We start from the raw sequence: 8,059 nt of genomic DNA, 5'->3' as shown, positions 1-8,059 counted from the left end.
TGTGTGTCAGTCTGTGTGTGCGTGTTGCATCTATGCGTGTATTCGTATGGCAGGAAAGTCTTTCTATCTAAACAAGATTTAAGAGGTCCTGAGACATTTCAGCAGACTGTGGCCTTCTATGGTAAACATGCAGGCTAAAGAAGAAAACAGCAGAAAATAGACAGTGACATTAATAAATATGAAGCCTGAAGCTTCAGGGTCACTATGGACTCTTAGGACCAGCGTTCATCCTTGTTGATCACACCCAGTCAGACATTTCTGTTTTTGGAAAAATCCGTACACGTTACCATGAAGTATATTTAGATGCAACATTGGAAAATGAGTTATGGAGGAAATGTAATTGCTGCTTTTAAGACATTCTATACTGGTTACCTTTCTTGCTGAGAGTAAGATAAAAAGATTGGTGCAACTCTCATGTCTTTACTGTAATGAAGAAGCAGCACATTTGCTTAACCAGAGCAGATTTTGTTACCATTGAGCAGTGCCATGCTTGCTCTGTACAATCTTTGTGCTAAGCTAGACCAACAGGCTGTTGGCAGACATTTCATATACAGTGGTATGCAAAAGCTTGGGCACCCCTTAAAAAAATCACTGTATCAGTTTGTCACTTGCTGGGCTTTTGAAGCAGCAACTTAATTTTAACATATGTTATACCTTATGGAAACAGAAACATCTCAGTAGTGAAATCATTTTTATTGGTCCAACAGAAACATTTTTATGTGCATTTAAACAAAAATAGGCATGTGCATAAATTTGGGCACCCCAAAGAAATAATTCCATTAATATTTAGTAGAGCCTCCTTTTGCTGCAATAACAGCCTGTAGACGCCTCCTATAGCCACAGACAACTCCCTGAAGTCTGGCAGGTGGTATTTTGGCCCATTCCTCCATACAAAACGCCTCCAGTTCAGTCAGGTTTCTTGGCTTCTGTGCGTAGACAGCCTGCTTCAAATCAATCCATACGTTTTCAATGATGTTAAGGTCTGGGGACTGGGATGGCCATTCCAGAACATTGTACTTGTGCTGCTGCATGAATTCCTTGGTGGATTTTGAACAGTGCTTAGGATCACTGTCCTGCCGAAAAATCCAACCCTGGCGTAGCTTCAACTTTGTGACCAACTCTTGAACATTCTTGTCAAGAATCTGCTGGTACTGAGAGGAATTCATGTAAATGGTAAATGGTAAATGGACCTGTACTTGTATAGCGCCTTTCTAGTCTTCCGACCACTCAAAGCGCTTTTACACTACGTGCCACATTCACCCTTTCACACACATTCACACAGTGATGGCAAAGTCCATCGGACAGAAACTAACATTCATACACATTCACACACCAATGCACGGCATCGGGAGCAATTTGGGGTTCAGTATCTTGCTCAAGGATACTTCCAAGGATCGAACCCACAACCTTCTGATTAAGGAACGACCTGCTCTGCTTCTAAGCCACAGGGATTGGATTGTGGAAAGATGAACAACTACACCATCAGCAGCCAGATGTTTTTGTAGTTTTCTGGAGGTGGTCTTTGGCATGTCTGTGAACATTCTAACCATCCTTAGCCTGTGCCTTTCCTGTATTATTTTCGGCCTACCACATCTTTCCTTCACAAGGACTGTTCTTGTGGCCTTCCATTTCTGCACTACATTTCTGACTGTGGAGACAGACAGTCCAAACCTTCCAGATAATTTCTTGTACCCTTCTCCTTATTCATAATAATGAATTATCTTAGTTTTTAGGTCAGTGGAGAGTTGTTTAGAGGCCCCCATGTTGCCACACACTAAGAAAGAACCTAGGACAAGCACAGCCAGCAATTACCTATGTGAAACACCTGTCTTTGTAATTGAAGGTCTCACGGGCTAATCAAAGCAATTTTGTGCTGCAACCTGTCAGCTATAAATCCATACAGGTCTTGACATGAATGCGATTAAAAGGGTGCCCAAACTTTTGTACATCCCATTTTTTACATTTTATTTTATTATAATAAAACTATGTAATGCTACTCTAAGAATTTCTGTCTGGAAAACACTCAAATATCTACATCTCTGTAGGAAAACTAATCTTGTTGCTGTGATCTTCTCTTATAAAAGGTAGAGCAAATTATCATGAAATCTCAGAGGGGTGCCCAAACGTTTGCATACCACTGTATATCGTGCATTAGAACCCTATCAATCTTCAAATCCAGCCCTGAGCAAGACAGCACATATTAAGGATTTGATAAAAAACTGACTTGAAGCACGAGAGAGGACTGCTTTCGTTAATTTGCCTTTTGAATCAAATTACTTTGTGTAATGTGAAATAATTCCTGGTTGACAAGCACACGAAAAATGATCACTTACTCTTTAATGGCAAGCTTTCTTTTAAGCCTCTTTTAGCTCATTGTTTTGGTTTTACTGCACATTTAGTCATCAATGCTTTTTTTTCAGAAGCAATAGGCATTAATGAACCCACTGCACACATTATTCCTAGAACAGCAGAAAGATGATACTAGTTAGCAGTTAGCTGGTGAGGGTGAAGTCTATTACCTAGCAAAAAAAGGCCCAGATATTTCCCTCAGGAGTAGTTAGACCAAAATAAAGCTAAAAGGAGAGAGAAGGAGGAGAAAATATTAGACTTAAACTCATCAGGTGCAAATTAGATATATGACTCCAAATTAGTGCTCCATGTCTGCAGTTTGTGTAAAGTGACAGCTGCTTGCTGAAATTTTAGCCATAACTACTTAAAAACAGTGTCATTATGGCTTCATTGCAGCAAGTTTTTGAGTTAATCTGCCCTAGCGGCCAAAATCAACTAGCGCAGCTTTAACAAAGTGGCCTTAAAGCTGCAATAGGTAACTTAAATAAACACAAATTTTTGTCATATTTGCTAAGCTTTCATGATATCCTGAGAGTATCAGGAGACACATAATCTGTGAAAAAAAATCTGATTCCTCTGGCTCCTAGTGCCCCTAATGGAACTTGCAAGCACCTGAACGAACTCTGGAAAGATTGACGGTAACACACACAAACAAAAAAACACACACACACCCTTCTCTCACACTTCAAAGTTAATGTATTTACACAGATGGACAGAGAATAGGGTGTGTCCTGGCTGCAGTCTTTATGTATGCGAGTGTGTGCCCGTGTACATGTGTGTATGCATGTACGCACAAGATACGTTTTGCATATATTATTACATTCTTTTAGTTGTGTGTGGGTCTGTGTGTGCAGACATACAACAGGTTTAGAGTATACATGTGTTTTGTGCAGCGTGTGTATGTGTGGGGCTGGCTGTGTATATGTGTGTGCTTATAAGGTGTGGCCTGGGGCAGTTTTCAGAGTGACACATGAAAGAATTCACATCAGAGTTCTATAGATCGCTTTCATCCGTATATTAAAGGGGCAAAAAGACAAAAGCTGTTGACAGAGAGAGAGAGAGAGAGAGGGGAGGAGGAGAGGAAGGTGAGATGAGGAGGAACAGGAGTTTCCAGTGTGTCAGATGGGGAAAAACAGGAAGAAAAAAGAGGAGTATGTGACTTACAATGCAAAGTATAGTATTGCCCAAGGACACAGACATACAGGAACATGAACTCTCTCTCCTCACTCGTCCTCATCCTCCCTCCCTTTTCCTATAAGCCTTCCCAGTGTTTACGTCCACTAGAGCCCCATTCTGGTTGCAACAGAGAACAGATCATTATTTTACCACAGCTCATTTTCAACATAGAATTTCTCATTATTTTTGTTTTTGAATCTGTGAATTTATTGGAACTTATTTGATTAATGAAAAAAACTGGTTAAAATCAGTATTTTAAGAATACCACCTGCAGAGCCAATGGTGTTTCTTCCCATTTTCTCTTAAGAATTCTCCCAGCTATGCTATTCATGCTTTTAAAAAACATTAAAAAGGACACGCCATAAACATAGTGTTTCTCCAATGCCTGCACATCAGACGGTAAATCAATAACACTCATTAATACCATAAATAGGATTGTTTTGTGATGAAGCGTGGACTTTATCAAAACCTGCATTTCTTTAAACTTCAATTAGTAATCACTACATTTTAAAGAATTCTTTAAGACAATAGTTTTCTACTAGGGTCAGATGTCTTTGGACTTTTTTTTTTACAAACTCTGGAGCATTAGGTACAACAACAAGGGGAAAGAAAAGCAATGGAATTTAAAGGTGAAAAAAGAAATCAATGTGAAAATTCTTTCAGTGGCAAAACTGAAATGCAACGCCACCGTTACCTCCTCTGTTTATTGTTGTTTCTTTATATGGCAGTGCAGAATAAGCTGTTCTCAGTTCATCAGCTATGGCTGCATATTACATATATTTCAATGATCAGTTCAAGCTCCAACAGCTCCCTGCAGTTCATACACACAGGTGTTTTCACTTTGCCTGATCAGACCTCCCCTACCCTCTGACTGTGTGGGCGTGTACCGGCCGTTTGATTGACAGCTCCCTTACTCCTTCCTCTGTTTGTTCTTTTGTGCCTCTTAAGAACAGACAGCGCTTTCACACGTGATCTGTTTGGTTCTAGTCAGTCAAAAAGCAGCTAAATCTGCAGTGTTTCTGTGGGTAGGGCTGGGAGGGTAGTGTGAATGCGCCTGTCTATATACGTGCAAAAAAATACTTCCAACATATTTCAGATCATACAAAACACAAACAATAAAATGTGTTGTTTTGTTAAACAGACCAAACCCAGGTTCTCTCATTAGTGGTCTGAGTAGGAGTCCAATCAGCCTGATAAATTGAAAACACCCCTGTTGATCCAGGACCTTTAATTAGCACACAGAATACTGGGCTCTTCTCATTTCTCTGTTTTATGCCTCCTCGTCACCTCCGTCCTCCTGCCCGTGACCCGGAAATCAATCTCAGCTTGAAGGATATTTTAGTTTCTAAAATGCGTCTTGACACTTATTTTAGTGAGAAATAATAGCCTTGTTCAAGATGAAGTGCTCCTCGCCTGGAAAGTGAAGGAGATCAGGAGGCGGTGACAGAAAGCTGCAGTCAAGTCGGACAGTTTCCAGCAGCCTTCAAGAAATATACAGGAAGTCACAAAACGGCTACATCCAGATCATCTTAAGGCGACCTGTAATAGTTTGGATGTATAAATAACCCTAATCCATATGAACAAACTTTGTCATTATTACCAACCACACAAGATGTTTGTTGACAGATTAAACCTTCATTGCACAGCATGAAACAGCTACAATCTGGAGTTAAATATTAAAATCACACAGAAAATAAGGAAAACAGGGAGTTTGCTGTCAAACCTGTCCTTGCTGCAGCGGCCCAGGGTTCGACTCCAACCCCTGGCCCTTTTTATTGCGTGTCATCCCCTCTCTCCCTTTCCTGTCTATCCTCAGCTGTCACTGTTGATTAAAGGATAGATAAAAGACCCAAAAAATACTTAAAATAAGAAAATAAGAAAACAGATGATGCAGCTGTGCTGTTTCTGATGACTCTAAAAGGAACATGAGGACATCTCTTTTTAATAAATGCCTGTTGCCTCGTCTCTTCTGCCTCTGCGAGGGAAGGAATCAAGCATATACAAACTGAGAAAAAGAAAGGCCCACTGTGTGGAGGCTCTATTATTCTTTGATCAGTCAGCATGGTGTAGGTGTTAGTCCCTGTAGTGCTAATATTATACAAGAGCATAATATTGCATGGAAAAGTATTCTGATTTCATAACATTTAGGCTACTTAGATAACATTAAAGGTGAGGTACTCAAACTTTCACATCTCAAATTGTCTGAGCACCTTCCTGAAAGAGTAGAATAGATAGAAGCAGGTTTGTAAATGAAGAACTGAGACAAATCAGGGCAGGCTAGGAATTAGCCAGAGGCAGTAAACACACACAAAGATATGTAAAGGATAGAAATGCACCACATAACGTCATGTGGAACACCTCTAGAAAGAGTTTAGCTGCACGCAAGGTCACCTGGAAAACCATGAATGACAAAAAAAAAAAACAGTTAAGTGGATAAAAAGTTTAAAAGAGTTCTCTGTGATCCAAATCCTATGTAGGAGAAAATGGAAATAACAAGTATATCTTTGAGTAACTTTGATTTGAATTTAACACACACACCATAGGAGTGTTACCCATAACATTACCCATCAATTCTTTGCTGTCTATGGTTTTTTTAATGTGTTTTATTTTGAAGCAAACTGGTACATACTGTTTTGCACAGTTCTGATACTGCATTCAGTCTATGTCATACTGCAGCCAACTTCATTCATAATAATATAGCCCACATCATGTATGGCATATAGCTATTTAATAATTCAGAAGTGCCTGATGGATTATATTTCATTACATGAGGGAAATGAATGTATATGAATACTATGTGTGTGCTGAAAGAAAAGCGAAGGAAGGACACCAGGTCATGCTGCTAATGGGGTTTTATAAATCAGGATAAAAATTAATATTAAAAAATCTAATATTAAAAAATAAAAATATATATGTTCAATTCATGCTGTTTGCAGAATAACAAGGGAACTGTCAGTGATTGTGTGTGACAGTAGCACACAGCTAACACAGTTGTTATTGATTCATTCATTTTTTTGAGGTACCGCAACTAACAGTCAGATGTTGGGAGGAAATATGAGTCAGCTCCTCGAGTGCGTGCATTAACATACAGTAGTCAGCAATGATCTCAGCTCTGGTGCATAAATTAAACATCCATCGACTGACATGAGTCTGTCATCATCATCTGTGATGTAATGTGACTCTACTGTCAGATGATTCAGCTGTAAGACTCTTCCACAGGCACTCAACCACTAACCACTGCATGTTGCAGTTAAGTTTAAGGAGGTATTTTGTTCAGTCTCAGCCAAAATATGTACTGCTTGTCAACCAGTACATACTCAATATTTAAAAAAAAAAGTATAATTTGAGTAAAATCTCAATTTCTGTTTCCTTTTTGTTCTGTAAGTAGTTCTCTTATCTTTGTGCTTAAAAACATTGTTCTGAAGCTGTTCTGTAAATAGTTTTCTAATAAATATAACAACTCCTGTATCAATTTCAGGATTAAATGAACAACTTCTGGCTAGTCCGGCCCACATCTGGTCTAAACGCCGCCCGTTCCGAGTATTGATACAGATAATTTAGCAGCTAGATACAGATCCCTAATACAGACCCTTTTCACAGCAAACACTTTGACTTGCCAAAGCACGAAAAGCCCGGGTGGAATTAATACCATTACTAATGGCTCCAGTCCACTTAGGTGATCCAGTTCCAGGGCTGGATCTGGATCACTGAGCATGCTCACGCACTGACACAGCTTACTGGGACAATTAATGGAATGGAGCCATTGTTAAAATTATTATTTACAACGGTGCTTTTCCTGTTTTGTAAAAATCTAAATGTCTGCACTAATCTTACGTTTCCTTTCCACATTTCTGGAATAAATAAAAACCTGCATGTGTCTTCCCACAGAGCTGGAATAATACTTATACTTATGCCTTTATATTAGGCCAAGGTGACTTTGTCTTGTGAAAAACAAAACATCCTAAACTATTATTTCTAAATGTTCACAATTCAACGGGTCTCTTCCTGAAACAGTTCAGAGCTTGCATAATGATTGGAAAATGTGAAACAAAAAAGCATGCAAGGACATTTTGGTGCTATTCTCGCCCCCCTCTGGTCCTCCTCTCTCTCTATAAATACATTTAATACTGTACTTTTTCTGTTCCCTCTCTCTCCAACCTTTCTTTCCCTTTTCCCAGCTCTTGTCCAGTTCTATCCTAGTTAGGGGAGAACCAGTGGGACTCCTCAAAACAGGCTTCACCTCACCCTCCCCTGTCTTCCCATGCTTAAAATATCCATTCACCTCTGTGTCTCTACTCTGACTATTCTACCATCTGTTCCTACTTGTAGCTTTTTTTTACCTTCATATAAAAAGCAGGTTTGTGTGATTACCAACATGCTGCAGTGTGACCCACCATCAGCGTATGTTCTGACTGTGAGAAGCCAAATGTTTATGTCCTCCGGTCCCTGAGAGCAGGGTTTGTCAAATTAACAGACTATAGACTATAGTCAAGCCTTCAACTTCCATAACCCTCTTGGGAAATGCAGTTATACA

The sequence above is a fragment of the Dicentrarchus labrax genome, unplaced genomic scaffold, assembly GCF_905237075.1.
Source record: "Dicentrarchus labrax unplaced genomic scaffold, dlabrax2021, whole genome shotgun sequence".
Lineage (NCBI taxonomy): Eukaryota > Metazoa > Chordata > Actinopteri > Moronidae > Dicentrarchus > Dicentrarchus labrax.
Note: the sequence above shows the minus strand (reverse complement) of the source record.